At 47.9% G+C, this 27,631-nt stretch overlaps 1 protein-coding gene across 1 annotated transcript in view; it reads right to left on the bottom strand.

Annotated features, from left to right (window-relative positions):
• Positions 1-27,631, bottom strand: part of TEX11 (testis expressed 11) — a 3,096,519-nt gene that overhangs the window by 2,524,679 nt on the left and 544,209 nt on the right. The window lies entirely within an intron of this gene.

Below are 27,631 nucleotides of genomic sequence, written 5' to 3'. Positions count from 1 at the left end.
AGCCTATGTCTCTAGACCTGAAGTAGGAGCCTTGCTTCTAGCTTCATCGGAAGAGGAGGAGGAGAGTGAAGCTCTACCTGACCTCCTTAGAGGCTTACCTTTGGACGAAAAGGTTGAAGGAGTTAATCTCTCTTCAGATCTGACACCTGAGCAACAAGAGGAGTGCAAATCTATTTTAAATCAGTTTGCCTCCTTGTTCTCACTTTCACCAGGCTTGCCCCTTGGGGCCAGCATGATATTCTCACTGGTGACTGTCTGCCAGTCAAAAGCAGAGGGTACCGAATGTCAGAACATGTCAGAACCCACATCAAAGGTGAGCTCAAGAAGATGCTTGATCTCAGGGTAATAGAGCCCTCTACTAGTCCATGGTCTAGCCCAGTTGTGTTAGTACCAAAGGCAGGATCCAAAGAGTAGAGATTCTGTGTGGACTATAGAGCTCTTAATGCAGTCACCAAGACTGATGCCCAACCTTTGCCAAGGACAGATGAGTTGGTGGATAGGCTTGGCGCAGCCAAGTACCTCAGCACATTTGACCTTACGTCAGGCTATTGGCAAATAGCCCTGACAGACCATGCCAAGGAGAAAACTGCATTTTCTACCCCAGTTGGCTTATACCAATTCAAGGTTATGCCTTTTGGACTGAAAAATGCACCTGCTACATTTCAAAGGATGGTAAACCAAGTCCTAGCTGGGATGGAGGACTTCTGCATGGCATACTTGGATGACATTGCAGTCTTCAACCACTCCTGGGAAGAACATGTGAACCACCTGGGACATGTGTTGCAGGCTCTTGAGCAGGCCCATCTGACCATAAAGGCAAGTAAATGCCAAATTGGACAGAGTAAAGTGGTCTACCTTGGGCATGAGGTAGGAGGTGGAGAAATAAGGCCTCTGCTCAGCAAGGTTGAAGCTGTGCAGAATTGGACAACACCTACTACTCAAACCCAAGTGAGAGCCTTCCTAGGCCTCACTGGGTGTTACAGGAATTTCATAGAGAACTATGGGACCATAGCCTCTCCATTGAATGTAATCTCCACTCCAAAATTCCCTAAAAAGGTAAAATGGAATGAGGAGTGCAATCAGGCATTTGAAAGCCTGAAGAAAGCTCTGTGCCAAGCACCAGTACTAAGAGCTCCTGACTACCACCAAACTTTCATTGTACAAACTGATGCTTCCAATGTAGGTATAGGTGCAGTCCTTAGCCAACTGGATGAGAAGGGTAGGGAGCACCCCATTTGCTTCATCAGCCGTAAACTGAAGGATCCTGAGACAAGGTGGGCAACAATCGAAAGAGAATGCTTTGCTATTGTGTGGACACTGAAGAAGTTTAGGCCATACTTGTATGGTTCTACTTTTGTCATTCAGACTGACCACCAACCCTTGAGATGGCTGATGCAAATGAAAGGGGAAAATCCAAAACTATTGAGATGGTCAATCTGCCTTCAAGGGTTTGATTTCACCATTGAGCACAGGTCAGGGTGTCACCATCAAAATGCTGATGGACTCTCTAGGATGTATGTAATCGACTAGAGGTATGAGGTTCATCCAGGAGTGGATTAAATCCTCCTCTCCCTTAGTCTGGGGGGGGGGGCGAGTGTTAGGGAGAATTCTCTGTTTAGGCTGAATTTCCTAACCTAGTGAGTCCCCCAGCAGCTTTGCTGGATTTTTGGGGTTTCTTTTTTTTCCCCTGCCAAGAGTGAGACTCTTTTACCCTCACTCTTAGACATGTTTGAGTATGTCTCTTTTGACTCTAGATGTGTTTAATGGGCTATGGGGTCTTTTACTCCATAGGGCTTCATGTGTTTTTGTAATATGTGTTACACAGCACCCTCAGTGCAGTAACACAGCGGTGTCATTGTGACCCCCAGTATAGACTCCATACCCTGGGACTGACTACTGTCTCCCAGGGCATGTAAAGTCACCATTGACTTTACTAGTCTCAAAAACTGAACAGCACCAGTACAAACCATCATATTGTGGACGTACTGGCCGCGGCAATTAGATTGCCCCGGGGTCTGTTAGTCGAGGGGGCACGTTTCCGTTCCCCCTGATCCGAGTTTTGGCTGGTGGCAGTGGATACTACTTTTTATATTCGACCGCAAATATATCCCTATGGGATTTCCCATTGTTCGAGGCTACCAACTTTAATGATTTAATTCCTATAGCCTCGAACATACCGCCGGTTTATTTATTTAATATTAATTCTCCGGTTGGTATTTTTTGCCAGAACTCGGTTCTAAAATGGCATTTGTGTTCGCTTCTGTGACTCCAACCCAAGTGAGCCCTTTGTTCCACTTTTTGGCGGGCTTCTCCACAGAAGCCCTCCAAAGTGGTGCCACTCTGTCTGGGGTACTTAGGAGGGGTGGAGGGGGATTTAGGCACCCTGGACTGAGTTGCCTAGGCAACTCAAGTCGCACTCCGTCCTGATTGGCTCAAGTGGTGAGCCGGCTGGCTCACCACTTAGCATGTTTGAGTGACAGCTAGGCTGAGTGAATGGGGGTTTTCTGCATAAAAGCAGGGCTTTGGGGACTGGAACTTCAGAAGTCGCCACAGGACCTAAGAATATGACGAGGGAGAAGCTGAGCCGACCTGCTACGACGACACAACCGGTGGGGCCCTGCTGAACCGTCTCACCACTTTTCCCAACGAGAGAGGAGATCTCCAGACGGAGAGTCTTCTTCCTTCGACTGGTGGGGATAACCAGTTTGCTTCCTTTTTCGCTTCCTGGAGCATCTCGTGGCCGCCTTGCCTGTGCCATGCACCCCGACAACCGGGATACCACGTTTTACTACTACCGCAAATCCACGGGTAGTACCATTAACCGGAAAACTCTGCGGCTGGTTTCTGCCCTGGCAGTGCAATGACCTTCATCTTTCCTCCACGTCGAGATCTTCTCTTCCTCTGGACGACGCCGCGACTTGCACCCGCTGCCAGGAACAACTGCCCCCGCTGGAGGATCCTTTCCACATAAGGTACCGTGTTCCGCCTGGCTTCCCTTGCAACCGACTGTACGGGGTAGATTTAGCCCCTGGCTTTCGACCCCGGGTTAGTCTGGGACACCCTGGCTAAACTTGTCTAAGCCTAACTGAAAACCTTTCTGAACTCCCTACAAGACTTTTTAAGCCTGTTGTCATTGTGTGATCTTGGGTGCATTTGTGCCCTGCTCTCTCCAAGAGTGGGCCCGGCCTATGGACTTTGGCTCACAAGTAACTTTGGACTTTCTTGCCTTGCTTAAGAGTTCCTAAGTATTAGTGTGGTGTATTTTCCTACATTCTGCCTTTTTCCCTCCCTTTTTCGTTAACTTATTGGAGTGCCATCTATAGTTAAGTGCTCACCTCTGTCTGGAAATAAGTGGTGTTAACTAAGACTTGTCTGATAAGGAAATAGGGATGTATATATAATAATAGTAACTGTGTTTAGAGTGATTTACCATAATAGTGCTGGAGTGTTTCAATAAGCGTGTTTTAAAATAAATAATTATATACCTTGATACCAAAGCTCTGGTCAGTATTTGCTTGTGCTATTGTATCTGAGTGCCTATTGTGTATACTTTGCATACTGCCTAACTCTTCTTGAGGGAAGTCTGACTGCTCAGCCACAGCTACCAGGTAAATCGGGGTGGTACAGACTGCTACCAAGTGGGTTTACTGCCAACACCTGTAGTCTTAAATCTTTTGCAGTGGTCCCCAAGGGAACTGCACAGGTTTCTGCCTAACAACAACAATGTAGCAAAAAGAAAAGTGTTCAAGAAATGATATGTCTGGATAGTTGAGCAGTTGGCTTCCCTTCCCTACGCTTTCAGCACGGGACAAGGCGGCACGCTCGAGCTTCACACACCCCCTGGCTTCTCTGACATGAGGATATAGTGCAAAGCATAGGTATCAGGGCCTTCTATGCCAGGGTCTCTTTCCAAATAAAAGGTATCTTATTTTAGAGGGCCTGATGTAACAAAACAAGACCCAAAGTTCCTTTCTTGTCAGGATTTTCACATTCACAATTGGCCTCCCTCGTTAGGGCTTGGACCCCTTAAACATAATTTTCACAATTGGTCTGCCTTGTTTGGGCTCTGGCTCCTTATTTCACATTCACAATTGGTCTCCCTCGTTCAGGCTCGGACCCCTTAAACACAATGTTCACAATGGGTCTCCCTCGTTCGGGCTTGAACATCTTTGTTTCAAGAATCGAAGACTTTCAATTGTGCAAAGGGTTTTGCTTAAACCGTCGCAGGACCACTTCGATTAACTTCATTCCTCATGCTCATACTTTTAATTTCTTTTCTGCCGCTTCTTGGCTGGATACCTCACAGAGACCTTCGGTTGAGCACACTCGCGGTGCTGGACCATTCTGTTACTGGTATTGTATCTTTCTCCCTTCAAGTTGATATTGATATTTTATTTGTATCGCGCTCATACACAAGTGTTTCAGAGTTCAGACATCCATCAGCAATTAAGCTTTCGTTGCGTCTTTCATCACACGCGTTACCAATCTTCGTACTTGCGCTCTTCATACAATGTTGCTGCTTGCATCCTTGAATTCAACAGAGTGTGGTCTTGCATCGGTCTCCTCAACTCACCGGCTGTGTTAATCTCTTTGGCGCTGCTTTGTTCTTGGAGCCAAAGACGGTACCACGGCGGCTGCTGCTCCTCCCCAACTCGATTAGCCATGTAGCAGGGGGTCGGGTATCTCCGACACACAATGCAGGATTCTTCAGTCTGGTTTCCTGGCCTTATGCTCTTTAATCTAAAGGATTTAGAAAAGCCACGGTTTTGGGCCGGAACGGTCAAGGCTATCTCCCTCCTTGCGCACCCTTTTAGGTATGTCATCTTTCTCCCCTCGTTCAGTTGCCATCCAGAAAACATTATTCGTTTGTGTGCTTTGCCTCACTCACAGTGTGCTCTCGTACTCTGCCTTTTATCCATGTGGGGAAGTTTAATGGAAGTCAGGGGTGAGTGGTTACAGTAATTGCCTGACCTTGCCTGACCATAATAGTGGGACATATCAGGTACAATGCTCAGGTGTGAGTCTGTTTTCCTCACTGAGCGGGCTGTCCATGTGAAAGTGCTTGTGAAGGGAAAATGGGGTGGGGGTAAAGATCCAAACTACCCTACCGGGTAGGATGGGGTAAAGGTGTTACAGGGAAGGGGATACCATGTCTTGCCATCAGGTGTCCCACTCCCCAAAGACCCCTCACCCAGGTGATCCTCCCGCACTGGTCCATCCCCAGGGTCTGGATCGAAAGGCGATGGGTGTGCCTTAGCCACCTAAGAGAGAGATCCCTGGGGATTAGCGGGTGAGACACCTACTGGTTTCTCACACTGTACAGAAGAAAAGGAAAGGGCAGTATTTGTTTCTCTTCAATACTGTCAAAAAATGGTTTGGAGATGAAAAGGTGGACATCTCTGATGCCCCACCAAACTATCTCACAATGTGAGGCATAAAAGGGTCAGTATTTCATGAATTAAATAAATGTCCAATAGCGATATGAACTATATTATGCATTTCCACCATCACATTGAAGGTCGTAAATTACATAGAAAATACTTCAGAGCTTCCCACTGACGGAGGTAATATTTCTGGAACACCACTTGAGGATTTCCATAAGTACCACCTCTGCCACTCTGCATAGGGTAGACTAGCCGAAATACCCCTGGTGGTGTTTCTTCTAAACGAAAAAAGAACTCTTAATGAGGCCCTCTGTGTTATAATGTATATAGTGTGATCAGTGGCTGGAAGAATTGCAGGTGGCCAGTGAGGGACCCAAAACCCAAACATTTTTAAAATTGGTGAATGACTAAATCCAACCAGCATTGACAGCCATAGTGATTAATGTACTCTTTAGTCTATACTGCTTTTCCTCCATACTCACTATTTATTGATGTGTGCCCAGTAGAAGGATGTGCCTCAGACCACCGTGGGCCCATTCTGCAGCTTCTACATCTAACTGCAGACTCTGCAACATTTTAGTAAATGGCCGCCACCTTTTTACTGATGACAAGCCTCCCGTGAGGCATGTGGAAGGAGAGGCACGTCGACCCATGGAGCCACCTGATTGGATGGGTGTAACAGCAAATATCGTGACCCCGGTACTAAAGGCCTGTGTAGTTAAGGCCTTGTCTCTTCCTTGATGTGTGCCCAGCAGAAGGATGTGCCCCCGACCACCGTGGGCCCAGTCTGCAGCTTCTACATATAACTACAGACTCTGTGACATTTACGTAAAAATAGCTGCCACCTTTTTGCTGATGACTAGTCTCCCGTGATGCATGTGGAAGGAGAGGCACATCGCCCCATCGAGCCGCCTGATTGGATGGGTGTAACAGCAAATACTGTGACCCGGCAGAGCCGTGAGGCGAAGCCGGGCCCAGTACTAAAGGCCTTGTCTCTTCCTTTGTATACTTCTTGGCTACTTGGCACGGCAATATCGCCTACTTTGTTTGCGAGCATGCGACGCTCCGAACATATAAATTCACTTTCTGCTCATCCCTGCGGATTCTCCAGGTAAGAGGTACCTGCCATACACGTACCTTGCAAATGTACCTGCTCATTGCCTGCTCTATCCCCCTCTAACCCTCTCTCCTTCATCTTCCTCACAACAACTGCTGATGCCCTGTGCACTTTCATGCTGCTCAAATACCGCGTTCTTACCAGGCTAAGTTTGTCTGTTTCTTTTTGGGACTTCCATACTACTATACCGATACTATGACTCTGCAATCATCATTGACGTTCATGTGCCATGCAGGGCTCTCCTAACATTGCCCCTGAAATACAAGCCCTCATGCTAACCTACAGTGCATCCTGGACTGCCGCACTCCCCAGATTATCACGTTTACAACTCCACAGCCTCATCCTGTTGTAATGCCCCTAACATTCCAAGTGTATACCTCCACTATTATTTGTGCTTTCAATCCCGTTACAATGTCATTACTGCTATTTGCGATTCCGCACTTGTTATCTCATGTCTCAGTAAGCTTGTTCACCTCAGCCAAATATTCTAATTAGCTCCTCGTCACTAGCTATACCTTTTCTCCCTTCGCCTAAGTGCGCACTATTCTACAGTTGTGTTCTCTGGTATTCCCGATTCTGCTTTTCCCTCTACCCAGGCCGACTGGCATTGCCCCACTCTACGTTACCATTATTGCCCTTACTTCCTTCTTGCTCATATCATAGTCTTCCCTGCCTTGTCTGCCAGTCTTACCAAGCTTACCCGATCCATGAATCACTGAATGCCCAGAAAGAGAAAAATGAATTACCTATATGCACCATTTCCATGTGGCTATTGCCCTGGTGTCTGTCATTTGTTGCAAGGGTCCACTGTGCAGGTTATATTGAGGTACTTGGGTATGGCTATAAGTCTGGGCCAGGGCGCACTAGGAGACTGACAGACAGGATCTGCAGATCACACATTGAAGATGAGGTTGAGAGGGGAGGCTACAATGTCAATAGGTAGGTATGGGAGGACCACATATTGCCTAAAGGGGGTCGGGACATATGGGAGAAGGGGGGTAGACATTCCTAGTGAAAGTCAAAGGTAGGCGCTGAGGCATACAACAGGCGGAGGAGTCGTTGAACATAGGACACAATTGCTCTTGATGGATAAGGGAGCAGCTCAGCATATAGAGGGTGAGGCCAATTTGGGGGGCAAAGGAAAAGCCTGATACAGTAATTTCCCTTAACCCTGGTCTGGGGGGGTTGATAGTATTTAGGGCAAACAAAAGGGATTTTTAGGCATTCTTCCCCCGACCCTCCACCCTGTGAAAAAGGTGGAGCGGCAGGGAATTGAGGGGCAATGTCAATTTTCTCAACAAGATTTGAGCAATACTCAGGGACAATGTACGACAGTAAATATTGTAAAGGCAATATTAGCAGGCCATAATCGGCTATTTCGGAATTGGTAATGGAAACCCAACCTAAATCCAATATTTCTAGGTCCCATCTGTGAGAAACCAGATGGTGTCTCACCCGCTAGTCCCCGGGGATCTCTCTCTCTCCCAGGTAGCCAGGGCACGGCCATCGCCTTTGGATCCAGACCCCGGGGGTAGACCAGTGTGGGAGGATCACCTGTGTGAGGGGTCTTCGGAGAATGGGGGTGAGGCAGCCGAGGGTGAGACGCGACATTCCCCCCTTTTTTGTTCATCTACCCCATCCTATTTTGTAGGATTCTCCAAGGTCCCAACCCACCCACCCCCTTTTTACACAAACACCAAGCAGAGGAAGAGGGTGACAGAGTAACAAGACTAACTCTCATACAGTGTACTGGACATGTCCCGTTAATCGGGTCAGGCGAAGTCAGGCACTTGACTTCAAGTGCATACACCTGATACCAATTAGCTCTCCTCACACGGATAAAAGGCAACAACAAAAGACACGTATGAGCAGGACTTCCGGGGCGAAGGCAAACCTACTGCAGCAGAGCGACGAACCAATGGACGAGTGGAACGGGTCGAAAAACCCCAAGACTTCCCTACTGGAGGTGGTTGCCTCCGACCGGCTGCGAATGACACGTGGAGAGGGCCAAAACCCGCAAGTGAAGACTGCATTGTGTTTCAAGGATGGCGGGTGAACAGCAAAGTAGGGCAGGAGAGGCCAAGCCTGTAGTACTAACCTTGACTCTTAAATTGGAAATCGTAAAACCAAGAAAGAAACGCACACAGCCGGTGAGTTGGCAAGCGACCTGAGAGACTGGTGTATGTCAAAGAAAGTCTGAAGTGGCAACATTATATCGCAAGTGAAGGCTACAGGTATGTGGATAAGACGCGGAGAAAGGCAATGAACTTTGAAGTAAAAAGACAGCTGTGTCATCAGCGATACCGAGTAACAGAGTAAAGTAAAGTCTCAGAGAAAGATGCATTGTTTATAACGCAAAAGTGGATGAAGTTCAAAACAAAGTACACAGAATTACCTCCTAGAGAAGAGGAGAGTGGAAGTTGAATCTTGAACTGTAAGTTGAAGTGGTTCTGCGAGGTCTGTAAAGAAAGCCACGCACATTCGAAAGTCTTCAACACCTGAAAGTGGTCTGACCCCAGCTGAGGGAGACTCCAAGTGTAAAAAGCTTGAGGAAGGGAGCCCCGTTGCAAGTTTTGTTAAACTTGATGCAGAAGAGGTCTGAGCCAAACAGAGGGGGACCTACGTGAACGTTGTGTTTGAAGAGGTCTGAGCCCGACAGAGGGGGACCTATGTGAACTTTGTGTTTGAAGAGGTCAGAGCCCAACAGAGGTGGACCTACGTGAATTTTGTGTTGAACCATTACTTGGAGGTCTGAGCGAAAGACTTTTAACATGGAAGGCCAGGCGGGCCTCGAACCACGTTTTGGAACTGTTTATTGTACTAAGAACCTGAGCCAGAGTGTTTCATCTTGCCTACAAAGACTGCCTTACTCCATGGGTTCTAACGTGGGGAGGAGAGGTGATTTAGCTACCTTTCTTAGTTTGAACACTGATTTTTCCTTTTCATACATTTCCCAGTTATACACTTTTTGAACAGGAGATAGGGCAGGCATTAGGTTTTGTTAGCATAGGTCATTTTGAATTGACAGACTCTACTAGGACTGTTTTGTTTATCGTTTTGATGGTCGAGAATACTCCCATCTTAGTTATAGGGCAGAGTAGGAGTTTTCCAACCCCAGAAACTTCAATAAAGGTTTTACAAATTGTACCTACTGTGTATGTGAAAAATTAGCTAAAATAGAGTTCACAGGGGACTGCTCCAGATGATCCATTTGGTGTATGGTAATACCTCGGCAGAAAATCTGGTGAGTAAGTTGGAACACATATTACTACAAACGGAGGAGTACGACAGGGATGCCCGTTGGCCCCACTCGTACTGTTTCGATACAGCTTTAACCCGCATGAGTCATCCACCAAAGTTATGCCCACAAAACCAAATGGAGTGTTCTATAGAGCGTTACTTTATGCTGATGATACAGCACTGATAGATCTCACAGAGTGGGGATCTGCAGCAGAGACTCCATTATTCCAAGCAGTTCTTTAAAAACCTTGAATTGTCATTGAACCGGTCCAAAACAAAAATTATAACCTTTGGTAGAGGCAAACGACAGGGGAAGTGGAGTATCAGTCAAGAAAGAACAGAGGAGGTGTTCTCCAATAGATACCTTGGGATAATTTTCGCAAAGAATGGATGATCGGCCACCCATATAACTCATGCAGTCAACCAGATGGAAGTAAGTCTAAAGGGTCTCCAAAGGTTCTATTATCTGTAGGGGGGGGGAAGGCTAGATACATGTCTTTCTAGAAGTACTGAGCCTTAAGACCAAAATGGCTGTATTATAGTGAGCTGTGGGGATACTTGACTTGTTCAAAATTGGAGGTGGTACAGAATATTTTCTTGAGGAAAGTGGATGGGCTTTCCCCAGCAACACCAGGGGCAGCACTGCGCTGAGAGCTGGGGGTTCCCAGTATGGTATGCCAGGCGCGCAGTCGATTCCTTCAGCACTTCTTGAAAATTCATATAGACGCTACAACTAATCCCAATGTACATAATGTGCTTTTGGTAATGACAAGTTCTGCTGCAGGAGGTAAATACACATAGCTCATAGAGGGGTGACTGTGAAAGAAAGATGGGATATAGGTGATCTAAACTATCTACGCACTGTGGGCCTCATCACGAGTTGGATTGTAGCCCTTAAATGTGGTGGTAACAGGGTTACCACTACATTTAAGGTTCCGCCCAATCATGAGTATGGCCTGTTTACCTGCAGCTCAGAGCTGGGGGTAAACACGCTGGAAAAATTCTGGTTCTCGGTGCAATTACCGCACAGTAATACCGCTGGCGGTAATTGCACAGAAGGGACCCAATGGGGAGTAATGTTTACCGCCCAACGTTTGATCCGGCTGTAATACCGCTGGATGGGTGGGCAGTAACGCAAATAAAGTTGGGTGGTATCCCAGTCGGGATACCGTCCAACTCGTGATGAGGCCCTGTATCTAAAGGGCAAAGAAGGAGAATGGTCGAGAAATGCGCCAAGAAAGAAGACTGGGAGCACACACAGGGGTATTTGTTAAAGCTGTCAACAATTACATTCTATAGTGAGAACTGTGACAGAAGGACAGCTAGAAACTCTATCACAAAGGTGAAATCGCACGAGTGCAGAAAAATAATCCTCATGATAAGGCTAAATGTTCTAACTTTGCGTTCTAGGATGCCGTGGCTATGCGGGGACAGGAAATGCCTGTGTGTGCTGGGAATGACTGGGATGACTGGGAATCTTCTACATTTTCTGCTGGTATATAAAGATAATATTGAACCAAGTAAAAAATCATTAACTCAACAGATGAGGTTTTTATATTTGATCTTGAGTCATTTGAGAAAGAGTCGATGGAGGCAGTTAGGTATTGGGCCTCATTACGAGTAGCCCGGTAAAAGCGGGTTCATTACCGGCATGCCGGAATGAGCGGGTCCATGCTCGTATGAACCCACTAATAGCGGGTGATTACGAGTGCGCGAGCACGCGCGTTCCCCCATGCCGGTAATGGCAATACCGCCATGCCGCTAAAGGCCCTCCAACACCCCTATACCGGCATCGCGGGACCGGCCCATAGCGGTACTGCCTCATACCAACCCCTAAATACCGGCACGGTAATACCACCATGGTAATACCTTGTTCGCAAAAAACAGACCCGGAATTTACGTCATCGCGCAGGAACGGGAAATGGGCCGGCGGCCATCTTTAAAAACACAATCCATTGCCAACCTCCCCAACCACCAGTCCATTTGTGTTGTGCTGTGCCAGAAAATACTCAGGATGTCCAAGGCAACCAGGAAGATGACCCCCCGGAAGCGGAAACAGCGTTTCTCTGACGCTGAGCTTAATATGCTGGCAGACACCCTGGCCCAGCATGCAGAGATCATCAGGTCTAACGACATGAAGCATGCTGCCCAGATGAAAAAGAAGCAAATCTGGCAGGATGTTGCCCAGAGGGTGTCGGCTGTGGGAACCACCCCACGGACTGTGTGCGACTGTCGCAAGCGGTGGGACGACCTCCGCCTCAGGCTGAGGAACATCCTGGCAGTCAACGGGAGGGCCGCCATGGCGACAGGCGGGGGCCACACTCACCAGCGAAGCTCATGCCATGGGAGGAGACAGCCAGTTCTTTCATAGATCCCAAGTCTATAGAGGGATTCGGAGAGATGGAGATGGGAGCCGCATCATCCCCAGAAGAAGGTGAGTGACCCAGCACATCCTGTAGGGTAAACCATGATGTGGCACAAGTGACGTGGAAGTGAGACTAGGCAAGGCAATGCATGTCCCAGGCCCACATCAACATATCCAGTCAAGAATGTGTGCCACGCCCTGCCACACACAAATGCATGCTGAGTGCCACTCCCAATCCCAACACACGGGCAACATGACTCGACTGTGCCCATGTAACTCAACACACAGACACCATATCAATGCCATGCCACCAGCTATGCATTGATTGCCCACATGCCCCCTCAGAACACCAAATGCCACACCCCTGTAATAATTGGATGCATGAATGTATGAACATATCACAGCGCTATAGAATATCGCTGCCATGTGACACCATTACTGATGACCTGCATCTCTTCTATCCCCAGGCACCGATAAGGAAGATGGCTGGCAGGATAGGGGAGCAAGGGCATCTACATCACGGCAAGGGACAAGGGCCACCGCCACCCCCACACCCCAGCCCGAGAAATTGCCCAGACCTATAGGCAGTGTGCCAGACCGGGCAGAAACCCAGCAGGAAACACCTGCAGCCATTGTGGGCCACACACATGGAGTCCAGCAGCAGCCACACCTCCATCCACTGCGGACGTTGCGGATGCTGATGTGGACAACAAGGGTGACACAGTCGTGTCCACCACACCCACCCCAACCCCCATTACCACCCCCCCCCGTACAGAGGCCGACAGCAGCGACGATCCCTGCCTCCACGACTCCGACCTCGGAGAGTCCGACATATGCCCTTTCGAGGAGGACAGTTCCCTGGACGTGGGCCCCACGCAAGCGCCATCCACCACCCTGGCTACCACCACCCTGGCTACCACCACCCCAGGTACCACCACTCCGGCCATCAGCACTCCCGCTACCAACGACTCCTTTGAGGCTCGCCTGTCGAGGGTGGAGGCACGACAGGAGTCGATGCTAGACCTACTGCGGCAACATATTGCCGATAGGAAGGACTCCATGAGGGCCATCGCTACAGCCATCGCTGCTAACACTGCTGCCGTTGAGGCATCCACAACTGCCATGAGGGAGTGTCTGGGGGCAGTTACGCAAACCCTGATGTCCAACCTGCCTCAAATGCAGCGCCCAAACCTTGGAGCAGGCATGGGACCGGCCACTGACACGTCCATTGCTACGACCCCTTCAACCTCAGCCCCCTCAAGCCTTGTGCTGATGACCTGGAGGAGTGCACTGCACTTGGACATGCCACCCCCGGATCCCAAAAAGGCGAAGAAGTAGAGTGGCCAGACAATGCCATTGGACAAATGGACGTTGGTCAAGGGAACAATCTTTGGTGTACATTTGGGGACATTTGGGATTTGTAGGGTGGGTGAGGGAGTTCACTGGGGTATTTTTGGGGTTTGTAGGGTGGGTGAGGGAGTTCACTGGGGTATTATTGGGGTTTGTAGGGTGGGTGAGGGAGCTCACTGGGGTATTTTTGGGGTTTGTAGGGTGGGTGAGGGAGTTCACTGGGGGTTGTGAGGGGAATGTTTACATTATTACGTGTCTGAAAAATACACCCGTTGTGTACTGCCAGGGGGGCTCCTTCGCCTCCGTCTCCATCCCCTTCATCTTCACCCGGCCCATGCATGTCAATGTCAGGTGGCAGTGGTACATTCCACCGGACGCACATGTTGTGCAGCATGACACAGGCCATGGTGATCTTTGCCACCTTCTCAGGCCTGTATAGGAGTGCCCCACCAGACCTGCTGAGGCAGCGGAACCGCACCTTCAACAGGCCAAAGGTCTGCTCAATCACAACACGGGTACGGGTGTGCACACGATTGTACTCCTCCTCATGGCTGTTCTGCGGGTTCCGCACAGGGGTGAGTATCCTCAAGGGATATCCTCCATCACCTGCAAGCAGACACAAATAGGCGTGTGTCACTCTGAACTGCCACCTTCAGGGAGCACAGTCATGATGGCAGCTATTTGGTGTGGGCATGCACATGTCCCGGTACGCATGCAAAGATGTTACCTAGATGCAATCTATACTGTCATGAGGTGTGGTAGTCTGGATGGCGTTCAATAGATGATGCAAGGTGTAATCATGCATGCTGAGGCAGATGTGCAGTGCTATTGCAACAATGTTTAGCCCCCAATGCATGCTGTTCATCCCTCACTATGCATGGTCACACTGGCCAAATTTCCACAGTTGCCATTCTGTTCATTCAAGCATTGCTTGCCATCACCATGGTGGCCTGGTTGTGCCTCTTACGTGTTGACATCGATATGCATTATTTGTGATATGTGGCCCAGTGATGTGTCATGTTCCGTTTGGCCGGTTCAGGTCAGGAGTGTTTAGCTCTGCATGCATTCTCCAATCACTGGCTATTGCCACCCAGGTGCAGTATTCCCCCCCCGTTTCCCACCCAGATGCAGTATTCCCTCCCCTTTCCCACCCAGGTGCAGTATCCCCACCCATTCCCACCCAGGTGCAGTTTTCCCCCCCTTATGCATCCCCACACATCAGTGCCATGAAGCACTGCCATGGGACGGTTGTGCGACTCACCAAGCAGCCAGGCACGTGGTCCAGCATGTCGCTCCATGTGGTGGGGTAGCGTGGAGTTACGCAGTACCATGGCATCATGTGTTGATCCAGGAAATCGGGCACAGCAATGTGTGATGATCTTGCAGGAGTCACATACCATTTGCACATTGATGGAGTGCTATTGCTTGCGATTGCGGTACACCGCCTCTATGGCATGGGGGACTACCAATTCCACATGGGTGCAGTCGAGTGCACCGACACAATTGGGCATGCCTGCCAGTGCAAGGAAGCCTACTTTGGTGTCTGCTATCTCCTGGGCAGTCCGTGGTAGGGATATGTGGCTGCTTGCGAGCTTCAGGAAGGCATCCAGCACTTGGTTCAACATGCGTGAAAATAGTGACTGTGAAATGCCATGCAGCTGGCCCACTGTGTGTTGGTAGGTGCCTGTGGCCAGGACGTGTAGCACAGACACCACCTTTAGTAGCGGGGGGATGGCAGTGAGTATTTCAATGAGGCTTGCAATGTCGTTTTGTATCATGTCCACTATGGTGGTGATGGTGTCATGGTCCAACCGGTACAGGGTGTGGATCTGCTCAGGGGTTAGGTTGAAAGGGCTGGGTCTGGTGCGAGGGATTGGTGGTTGCCTACGAGGCACTGCTGCCTGCGCTGGTGGTAATTGCTGGGCCTGTCTCACCCTCCTTCTCCTCTGTGCTGCCTGTTGTTGCTGCTGTAGTTGTTGTTGCTGTTGTTGCTGTAGTTGTAGCAGTATGGGTATGTCCTCCAGCGCCATGATTTCAACAGCTAGTGGTAGCATTTTGGTGTTGGAAGGGGTGTGGTGTGTGGGTGTGCTCATTTTATACTGGCCCAGCCTCCATTGACTCCACCTGTGGGGATTGTGTGCACCTGTGGCAGTTGCCTTGTATCCTGATTGCTGTTTGCGGGTGGTCCGCGATGCCTGTATGGCCGGCATCGTGCAGCCCGTGATTACCGGCTTCGCAATGCCGGTATTTGCATGTCTGCCTGGGTTGGGATTTCACCCTATTACCGGCATGCTGGTATTTGCTCCCTGAAGGGGCTCGTGTACGCGCCTATGCCGCTATTAGCGGCACCGTTATTTAGGGTGCCGCTAATACTGGGTTTGCAGGTCAGAATACAACGGAGCGGTAAACGATGCCGGTATTAATATACCGGCATGGTTTTTGCCTTACCGCCAACCACGTAATGAGGCCCATTGTGTGTTATGAAGATTTTTTTAAACTTTTAATACCATGTATCTTTTGTATTCTCTCATTTTATAATATGTATTCAATTTTTTTATCTATGATGAGTGTTAATGGTTTATACCAAATAAACATTAATTCACTGACTGACTGACCGTTTCATACTTGTGATACCATGCCACCCCTACACATCCCACCCTACATATTGTTCAGTGATTTTTAAGCATCCAGTTAGATTGGATGTTGGCACAAGAGGAATGCATGAACAACAATCCACAGGCTCACAGCCCAAAACGTTGTACAGTACTACTTTTCCAAACTAGGCATCAGCCCTGGAGCTCGAATCCGGAATAGTAGTGTTTGCAGAACACTTGGGGTGACACACAAAGGAGCTTTACAAATGTTCTGTGAAAGGTTTTAGAAGCTGACGTAGCTCTGCCCTTGGGTGGAGCAATATTTCGGAGGGAGTGGCAGTGCAGAATGCAATGCACTAACCACCACAAGATTCAGCCGCCTTATATCTGGGAGAAGAAATCCTGTGACAAACAAGTGAGAGGAAGACCGGGGTTCCTTATTTATTCACAATTTCAACGCCCTACTGGCACTGAGGTATTTAATTCTGTGCACCTCCGAATCTGGGAGGTTAATTTCCTGGTTCATGTGAAAGTCTGAGGGTAGCTTAAGGAGAAATTTTGGGTGGGTCAAAAGAACCACATTATCCCTCTGACACACCAAGAATGGAAATGTGGCACACTGAACGTGAAGGTGGCTTACCCAACCAGCGAGATGATAGCCTCCAGGGAGGTCATTTTCCAAGCCACAAACTTCTTGCCACTGGGTTCAAAAGTCCTGTTGGTTAAGTCAGAGAGAATGATGTTGAGAAACAACAGTGGCTGAGGCTTCCCAACCTGAAGAAAAATCATTTGAGACTATTCGTTTCTACTCACTATCGGGCTTAAAACGGGAGAAAAGGACAGTAATTCCGCAAGAGAAATGAGTGTCAATAAACCAGCAGTAATTTCCCATCGGAATTAGCCCCAAAAAATAAAGTGTCAATTTCACAGTATCAGAAGCTGAAATGGTTCTATGTGACATTTTAAAATATTTGAATATTGAAGGCCGCACAGAAAAAAGACGATTTTGTTCTCCTGATTTGGTGCAGCCCTCAATATTCCAAAATATCACGTATTTGCTTTTTTTTTAACCCTTAACCCCCCACTTAATTTCCGCCCCCGGCCGCACTCTCAATACATCGGGGGGTTTCATCTCCTGAACCCCCATCACTCACCGGTCTCCTCCCTTTCCCCTGCACATCCAGTCTTCTTCACCCTAAACACATGCAAGCACAAACGCACTTGCTCGCTCACTCCACCTTGCACCCATGCAGACTTCAAAATCCGGACACACATCTACCCCTCCCCTTCACCCAAAAATGTCTCTCTCTCTCTCTCTCTCTCTCTCTTTATCTTTCTCTCTCTCTCTCTCACACACACACAACACCCAACACACACACACACACACACACCTTTTCACTTCTGCACTTAAACTGCTGAAATACCACTGAAATACTGCCAACAGCAGGTGGTAATTCCTCCAAAAACTCAGTGCAGTTACCCCCACAGGTTGACAGGTGGAGGCAAAAGCATCTGGGTGTTGAAAATGAATGAACATGTGCTAACAATTGTTACCAAAAGGTTATATAAGGCCCACACCTTCCTCAAACATACTTCCAAGCAACATGCAGCTAGAAGTATTTTTCGTATTTCGTATTTATTACTTATTTATATAGCGCCTTACGACAAGGCGATGTACAAAAGCAATTTACAGTACAATTGAAATGAAAAATATAATACAATTAAAGAATGTTTTGAATAACTACAATGAGGCAAAAATACATTGAAGTAAGAAAGTATTAAGGGTAGCACGGAAGGTATAATAAGAGTGAATAGAGCGCAGAGAGACAGGAAGTGCATTCCAGTAGAGAGGAGCCAACAAGGAAAAAGAACAGAAACGAGAAGAAGCATATGGAGGGCAGAGTACAATTAAAAGAAAGTGGGATTGAAAGTGAGGAGTACAAGAGGGAACATAAAAGGAAACAAGAGAAGTAGGATAAATGGAAGCAAGTCCATAGAGGGTTTTGAATACTATACAGAGAAGAACAAGTTACTTCTTACCTTGTAACGTTCTTTCGACGGGATGTTCCTCCGACGTATTCCTCATCTTAGATATATATCCTTCCAGCTCTGCTGGCCTCGGAAAATTTTTTCTCTAGAGGGCGCTGCGCGTCGACGTCCCTCGAGTCGATGTCCCTCGACAGCCGCCGTATCGACGCTCGACGTCATCCTGCCTATAAAGCCGCGCGCACCGTCCGTTGCTCAGTTCCGTTTTGTAGCCCACAGTATTACTGTCTGGACTAGACTAATCACCCTGAAGGAGCGTAAGCTGCAACAACAAGGGAAGTAGAACTGCGGGGATGGATGGGAGGGTCGATGAGGAATACGTCGGAGGAACATCCCGTCGAAAGAACGTTACAAGGTAAGAAGTAACTTGTTCTTCGAAGGGATTGTGTCCTCCGAAGTATTCCTCATCTTAGATAGGCTCCCATAGCAGTATTCTATATTCGGAGGAGGGAGTACTGACTTCACACTGTCTTCTATTGATGAATAGAATGCAGTACAGCCCTTCCAAACCTAGTCTCTTGACTGGAGGAGGAATCCAGATTGTAAAAACGTGTAAAGGTATGGACAGACGACCATGTAGCGGCCGCACATATGTCTTTAACCGGCACGCCTCTTTTGAGGGCCGATGAAGCTGCAATACCTCTGGTCGAATGAGCCCTAAGGTTTTGAGGGGGCTCTTTCCCTGCCAGTTTATAACATTCCAGAATGGCTAGAATGATCCATCTGGAAATGGTCTGCTTAGTTATTGGTAACCCCAGCTTGTGACCTGCGTAACCTACAAACAGCTGGTCTGCCTGTCTTATCCTGGCTAGTCTACTAATGTAAAAACTTAAAACCCTCCTAGGGTCTAGTCTGTGTAACCTCTCTTCCTCTTTCCCCGGGTGAGGAGGAGGATAGAAAGATGGTAGGGTAATCTTCTGAGTGATATGGAATTCAGAAACCACCTTTGGGAGGAAATTAGGCTTCACTTGCAGGACAACTTTGTCTTTGTGAAAGATTGTATGAGGGGGTTTACAAGAAAGAGCTTGTAATTCGCTCACCCTTCTAGCAGATGTAAGTGCTATTAATAAAACAGTTTTAAGGGTAAGGAATCTTAACGAACAATGAGAGGTTCGAAAGGTGTACCCATCAGGAAAGTTAGTACTAAGTTTAAATCCCATAGGGGAACTTGGAATGGTCTTGGGGGATAAACATTGGTTAACCCCTTTAGAAACTGTATTACCAAGGGTAATTTGAAATAGGATGGTTCTTCCGCAGTACGCTTAAAGATAGATAGCGCTGCGAGATAGCCCTTAATGGTGCCAACTTGAAGGCCTGAATTTGCCAAATATAGTAGGAAGGACAAAACCATTGGTGTACCACATGAAAATGGGTCGATATTCTGTTCTCTACACCAGCTGCAAAATCTGTTCCAACGGCAGCGGTATAAAGACTTTGTTGCTGGCCTCCTTGCCGAAAGCAACAACCCCATAACATCATCAGGGAGGTCCCAATCCTTGTACCTCAGCCGGTGAGAAGCCAAGCGTGAAGGTTGAGGGTTTTGATGTCTGGATGGAGAACCTGACCTCCCTTCTGTGAGAGTAGGTTCTCTCTGAGAGGAAGTCGAATTGGAGGGCAGATGGACAAGTCTAGAAAGTCCGGGTACCACGTTCTCCTGGCCCAATCCGGGGTAATTAGGATCATGGTTCGCCGGAATCTTCTCAACCTCCTGATCATTTGAGGAATGACAGGGACCGGTGGGAACGCGTACAGAAGCGGAAACTCCCAGTCCACTATGAACGCGTCTCCCAGAGCTCCTCTCGGAGGAAATTCCCTTGAGCAGAACAGGTCGCATTTCCTGTTTAGGCTGGTGGCGAACAGATCTACCTGAGGGGTTCCCCAAAGGGCGAAGATCTCTTGAAGGACTTCCTGAGCTAGCTCCCACTCGTGGGAGACTGTGTTCTGCCTGCTCAGAGCGTCCGCTGTCAAGTTCTTCTCTCCGGCTAGGTGAACTGCCGATAGAGAGATTCCTTCTTGGATTGCCCAAAACCAGAGCTGCATCGCCTCTCTGCACAGGGGTAGTGATCCTACGCCTCCTCTTTTGTTGAGGTAATGCATGGCCACCGTGTTGTCCGTCATTATCAGGACGTTCTTCCCTTGTACAGCTGGCAGGAAAGCCTTCAACGCAAGTCTGATGGCTCTCAGCTCTAACAGGTTGATGTGTAGTCTGGACTCCGATGGAGACCAACGACCGCTGATGGTCAAGTCGTTGGCGTGGGCTCCCCACCCCGTGAGTGAGGCATCCGTGACTACTGTTATCTCCGGCCAGGGTTGCCAAAACTGTTCTCCTTTCAGAATGTTCTCCTGACAGGCCCACCACTGAAGGTCTCGAGCCACCCTGCCGGGAACCTGAAGAAGATCTGTCATTCTCTCTGAGAATTGTGACCACTGAGTCCTCAGTGCCCACTGGAGGGATCTCATTCTCAGGCGAGCCTCTGGCACAAGGAAAATGCAGGATGCCATGAGGCCTAGCAACCTCAAAAAGTCAAAGGCTGGGAGACGTTGGGCATGCTGGAACTTGGTAACCATCTGTAGAATATCTTGAGCCCTCACCTCTGGTGGCGAGGCTTTTCCCAGGGAAGTATCCAGGATCGCTCCTATGAACTGGAGTCTCTGCGATGGTATCATTTGTGACTTCTTTAAATTGAGGGAGAATCCCAGTCTGTGAAGGAAATGGCACACGTGATTTAGCTGGATCTGAGCTTGCTCCGGAGAAACAGCCCTGATCAGCCAATTGTCCAGGTAGGGGTAGACGTGAATCCCTTCCCTCCTTAGACTTGCAGCCACTACCGACATTAACTTGGTGAAGACCCTCGGGCGGAGGTCAGCCCAAATGGCAGTACTCGAAATTGATAGTGAGAGTTGCCAATTGCGAACCTCAGGTATTTCCTGTGTTTGAGATGGATAGGCACATGGAAATAAGCGTCCTGAAGGTCCAGAGATACCAACCAGTCCTGAAACTGAAGGGCCTGGAGGATCTGAGAAAGAGTGACCATCTTGAATTTGTCTTTTCTGAGGAATTTGTTCAATTCTCGCAAGTCCAAGATGGGTCTCAGTCCTCCGTCTTTCTTCGGAATGAGAAAGTAAGGGGAGTACCAGCCCTTGTCCCTATCCGCTACAGGTACCGGTTCTATGGCACCTTTCTCTAGCAGGTCCAAAATTTCCTGCAAGAGGAGCGGATCTGGAGCTTTCTGAGAGCTGATCCCCGGTGGATGACTCTGAGGTATACGTAGGAAAGGCAGGCAGTAACCTTGGGCGACTGTTTCCAATGCCCAAGCATCTGACGTGATAGCCTGCCATACCGTCAGATGTTGAGTCAACCTGCCTCCTACAGGTGTCCTGTGAGGGGAGTCCTCAGAGTGGTTTTGGGGCGCCTGATGCAGATGCCGATGGTAAAGAGGCACCTGCAGTTGCTGCGGCTTTAGAATATCTACCCCGTCCACCTCGAGTAGTTCTTCTTTGACCCCTTTGAGCCGGTCGTCCTCTACCTCTTCCGAATGCGGAGTAGAAGCGAAAGGACTTGCCCCTCGCAGAGGTTCCTGTGGGACGAAAAGGAGTCTGACGGATTGCAGCTCCTAGGGATTTTGCTGCAGCTTTTGAAGTTTGCAGTTTCTCTAAACTGTCATCCGCCTTTTTCCCGAACAAAGAAGAGCCATCGAATGGCATGTTCAAGAGCCTGGCTTGCACATCTGGGGCAAAACCCGACTTTCTCAACCAAGCGAATGTCCTGGTTGATGTACTTGCCGCCATTGCTCTACTGATACTGTCAGCCGAATCAATGCCCGTCTGGAGGAATTCGCACATAGCGTCTTTATCGTCCTGTATAATATTCAGGAACGCATCCCTTTCTTCTCCCTCCGGGATGCAGTCAGCCGCTGTAGAAGCACACTCCCAAAGTGTATGGCTGAACCTAGCAAGGGTGCAAGTAGCATTAACAGACATTAACGCCATGCTACATGCTGAAAAGACTTTCTTTGCCATAGCATCATATTTTTTATCGTCCCTGTCCTGTGGGACTGTAGGATAAGCCGTCTTGACATCGGTAGAGGATGCTGCTTGTACCACCAGACTTTCTGGGGATGGGTGTTTAGACAAAAACTCTGGGTCTGTGGAAGATACCCTGTACTTTGCAGACAGTTTTTTATTTACTGCTGGTATTACATCTGGGGTTTCCCAGTTTGTCATGATCTTTCTCTGAAGAGCTTTATGAAAGGGCACCACAGGATCCTCTTGTGGGCCTTTGTCAAGAATATCCGTGAGGTCATCTTGCTGGAAAGATTGTGAAGGTGCAGACCACCCCATGAACTCTGTAATCCTGGCCATTAAGGCCCTGTAGGGGGTTTCAGCATGCTCCCCCGGGTCTGGCTTAGCAAAATCCACCTCAGGGGAAGTGTCTAACCCACTTGCCTCATGTAAAGAATCATGAAGATCCTTTAATCTGCGCTCTTCAGAGGAAAATTCCTCTCTAACTGGGGTTACAGGTCCCTGTAACTCAAATGTGTCTTGTTCAGACAAATCACCCTCTTCTAAAATTGAGGATATAGTTCTCAATTGTTCTGAACTCATAAAGGGAGTAAATCCCATTTCCAAGGCAGAGGGTGCCGAACTTGTCATTATTGGCCTCGAAAAAGTCGATGTCGTCGACGCCGACGTCGAAGGCTTCGAGCGTGGCGTCGAAAACAGAGGTGGAGGCCTCGAGGACCTCGACAGAATTGGAATTCTACTCGACAATATCGACGCCATCGACGTCGAGGGCCTGGGGATAGTCACTGGATGTGTGGTCACCGTGACTTTTCTTGGCGTCGACGCCGGTGTCGAGGCCGGCGTCGAGTCGACAGACCCGTGTGTCGAAGGTCCCCTCGACAACGGCGCCGAAGACATCGACCTCGACGTCGACGGGACCTTCGTCGACGGAACCTTCGAGGAAGGTTTGGAGGTCATAGTCCTGCTCAAGGGTTCGAAACGCGCTCGAGAGGTTTCTTTCGCCGGGTACTGCGACTCGCGGCGTTTTTGACCTTCGGGTCTTTCGACCAGAGCATCGCTCTCGGCAGTCTTCGAGGGGGTCGAGGCCGCTTTCTCAAAGACGCTCACCATATTCTTTCGGAATTCCTCCCATTCAGCCTGGGAACTATGTTTCGTGGGGCAAGGGATTCTTTTTGGCGAAACAGAGGAAGAGGAAGACGGAGAAGGGGATCTTCGACGCCTCCTCTTCGAGTGCTTCGATCCCGAGGAGTGATGAGACCCACTCCGAGACCTGGAGCGCGAATGGTGACGAGGAGACGAATGTCTCGACTTCGTCGACGAAGAAGAAGCTTTAAAAGTCTTACCTTTCTCCAGCTTCCCCCTACGCTCCTTCAGGGCCTTAGCTGTCATGGCATACAGTCCTCACATTCCGAACAATGGTGTTCAACTCCCAAGCACCACAGACAATTTCTGTGAGGATCGGTCAACGACATCTTTTTCCCACAATCTCGACATTTTTTGAAGCCGGATCGAGGAGTTGTCGGTTCCGACAAGGAAGCCATCGAGTATGGATCGAATAACTCGAGGTAAATAGGATTAATCTGACTAAGAACTGAGCAACGGTATTCCGAGGCACCGAGCAAGCGCGGAAAAACGGAACTGAGCAACGGACGCTGCGTGCGGCCTTTATAGGCAGGATGACGTCGAGCGTCGATATGGCGGCTGTCGAGGGACATCGACTCGAGGGACGTCGACGCGCAGCACCCTCTAGAGAAAAAATTTTCCGAGGCCAGCAGAGCTGGAAGGATATATATCTAAGATGAGGAATACGTCGGAGGACACAATCCCTTCGAAAGTTGAATTTAAGTTGAGAGTGGAAGGGTAGCCATCAAAGAGAGGCCAAAGAGGCAGAAATTGAGTCACAAATAGATAATGAATACAGGAGACAAATAGAAGAATTAACAACAGACTCAGCAGGAGCTAAACGAGAGAGAGGAAGACCAAAGAGGAGTACAGAACAGTAGAATAGTCGAGAGAAGATTAAAGAAGAGATAAGAGAAGATTAAAGAAGAGATAAGAAGCTTAGTGGCACTGAAAGTTGGAAGAGATCTAACTTTCCGATTGTTGAAGAGATGGAGGCGGCAGGAACAGGATGTAATCGAAATGTGATGAGCAAAAAAAAAGATTAGTGTTGAGATTGTGAAAAACCTCAGGGTGTTTCACTAATCAAGCGCCAGGGATCCCTTATTCAGGTGGCCAGGGAAGGGCCATTGCTATTGGATCCCAACCCTGGGGGTGGACAATCAAGGGAAGATCACCTGGGTATGAGGGAGTGGGGAAGACACACCAGAAGGTGAGACATGGTATCCAACAATTGTTTACCCCTTAGTCCCTCTATCCTTATGGGATACTACAACTCCCATAATTGCTCTCCATTCTGTGTCAGCCCAACTACTGATATGAGAAATAGGAAGGCTGAGATTAGGAAGATTACACCTCATAATATGCAATGGTCCTGTCTTGGTAATGAGGTCAGGCACTCAGTCATAATCACACACCTGAAACACATTGATGGCTATCCAGAGTATAAGAGGTGGAGCTGTAAGTGATATTCAATCAACACTACAGCTAAGTCAATGCCTAGTCTGGGATGCTGAGGAAAACCCTTATTGATGTATTTTTATATCCAGTTCAGTACTCTGGATGACAACCCTTGTATAACACCCCCCTCTTAGAATCCCCCTGACCCCATTGAGCCATGAAGTAGGTTTGTTTTGCAAATTAAAATGTTTATTTGAAAATTTAAACAATATATATATATATATATATATATATCACACTTCTATAAATAAATTGATAATGGATATTACACTTGTGAATATGAGCAGTAGTCAGCCAGAGGTAACTTATGAATAGGAACAGAAGAATAAGGTGGGAAAGAATGCTTTATATGGTTCAAGGAAACGGAAGGTGGAAGAAAATGCAGTACAGAAATAACTTGTTATGATTTTAGCAAAAGGTAATATGATCACTTTTTCTTTTGACAATTCACTCCCCCTCTATGCAATACAAGAAATGGAAGGAGAGCACACAGTCTTCAAGAATCCCAACAAATCACACTTCATAATGCAATACACAGTTCCAGTTCCCCCAGCAAGCTTAGGGAAAACAGGGATGAGTTTAAATACAGGCAAATTACTTTAATGTGGTTTGCAAGGAAGTGAAAAGGTGCTACAATTGCTTTTAATTCCCTCTAGAGGTTCAGGGTAGGTGATGGCTACTTTATATTAGTTCAGGCTCACTTTAACAATACTCTATGAATGATTAGCAGATTGCAAACAAATTTTAGCAAAGAGAAGCAAAAAGCTGCTGATTTCTACAGATGAAGAAATCGGGCCAAATCGCAAATCGCGGTAAATTTTGCGAGTGCGTGTCTCGCGATTACGGGAGAAGAAGTCGGTTCTAGGCTTGTTGGAAAGCTTAGATTCTAAGCTTTCAGAGGAAAGTTAAATCTCGTTCCTAGCCCAAACGGTTCCAGAGATACGGACAATTTAATAAACGTAGTTTTTTGGATTTAAAATAAACTCAAAATGACAGGTGACAGCTTGCAGCTGCAGAATTGACAGGTGACAGTTGTGCAGCTTTAAAAATGACAGGTGACACGATTTTTAGGAGGCTGTTCTAATTAGGTTAAAATAGTTTGGATTAGATTATTTTAACTAAGAGATTGGTTCTGCACAGTTCTGCTAGATACTCACAATATCAATTTGAAATAGGCCTTGTCACGGTCTGGTCAGGTTGGACGGGACTTCCAGCGGGTGGTTCTGAAGTACCGGCTATCTGGGTCAGCTCTGCTCTCTGGGTCTGTCAAGCACCGGATCTGCTCACAACGGTCTGGTTTGTGGTTCTCTCGGGTTCCGGATACATCACTACTTTCTGGATACTGCTACAGGTTCTTGCAAAAATTCTTGGCAAAAATTCAAATAGCTCGCCCGGCTGTTGAATAGTTTGGTTGGTTTTGTGGCCTGCTGAAGAGGATTCAGCTGGTGGATTCAGGCCTCTCTGCTACAAATTCTGGAGTTAATTTCTGCTACAGGTTCTGGAGATTGATGGATTTGAAGTCTGGCTCTCTGGATGTGAAGTCGTCGGTCAGCATGCTCCGCAGCAAATGGAATTGAATGTCTCTACCTGTCTCAGCAGTCTCTTTTTATGTGTTCTGAAAATGGGTGTGTGCCTGGGCCTAGCTAGGCCTGTCCCTCTCTATTTGTCATTGGCCCAATTCTCCCCTCTCCCATGATTGGGGGAAGGAAATGGATTATCATCATGATGAGGTCTGTTTATGGGTCAGAGGATCGTCCCCTTGTCAAATTGCACACAAATCTATTTCTGATCCAAATACATATTTATCTATGTACCATTTCTCTCATATTATAGGTCCAGTTAACATATTTTCTGTAGCACCAAACCATCCGATACCTGTCTTTGTACGATGTTGTGTCCACTGATGACAGAATTCTCCCCTTTTCATCCAGATAACGACCTCTAAACCTTTCCAGATTTTACACAAATGTGCACCAGGGATATGGGTTTCAGATGAGAAAGTGTCAGATTTTTATCATGCAGACATTTGGAGTAACAACCTTTTTTCCGCTACTATCCCCAGGAACATACCACAGGGTCCTAACACCTCTTAAAATGTGCACCGAAAAATCACAAGAATAATGGTATTATTTATATAATTTTGACCAGTCCGCACTATGAGTTATCTATCTTTTTAAAATTATGCCCTGGTCAAAAAGGGGTGTGGCTTCCCACATCACAGGGTGCAATAACTGGTTTATCCACTTCCCCCAAGCTCAGCTGCTAGCAGAGGCACTGCCCCTCCCAGTTCTCCCAAGAGGAAGCCACTTTACGGCCCCCCCAATATAACATTTGCCTGAGTCCAGGACAAGGCTTTGTTCAACCTCCTGCAGTCCCAGGCTGCCACTCCCCTAATTCAATCAGGGAGGTGTGAGCTCCTTTTGGCAGGGGCAGCAGGATGCAGCCAGGCCTGGAAGAGTGGCTGAGCAGGTTTCTCCTGTCGGGGGTAGTTGTCAGGCAGAATTCAGCTAAATGTCACTTTAGTTCCCAGTTTTCTACATTCAAATCCAACTTACATGCAGCTATTTTTTTTATATACATTAAATAATTACTTCCTTCAAGTCATTTCAGAATATAGTTTTACATTGAATCCACCTCTTAGCAAGTCTTTCCTTGGCCTGGTTTCGGTTCATTTGTTCAGTTTCACACAAAAGTCTGGTGGTTTTAAAACGCCGGCTTTCTGATAGTGGTGAGTACCGGTATTGCAACCATTTTTGGGATTAAGAAAATGAATTCCCCACAGTTCTGAGTTGCTTTTTGGCAAGGAACAAGTTACTTACCTGTAACTGTTGTTCTCCAGCATGGGTCTGGCATGGATTCACATGCTCATGAATATTCCCCGTCGTCAGGCTGGGAATCCTCGGTAAAGAAAAAACCAGTATCAGTTTCGTTT

Source organism: Ambystoma mexicanum, chromosome 5p, assembly GCF_040938575.1.
Source record: "Ambystoma mexicanum isolate Mex_15411 chromosome 5p, UKY_AmexF1_1, whole genome shotgun sequence".
NCBI classification, from domain to species: domain Eukaryota; kingdom Metazoa; phylum Chordata; class Amphibia; order Caudata; family Ambystomatidae; genus Ambystoma; species Ambystoma mexicanum.
This window is presented reverse-complemented; position numbering and strand designations above follow the sequence as displayed.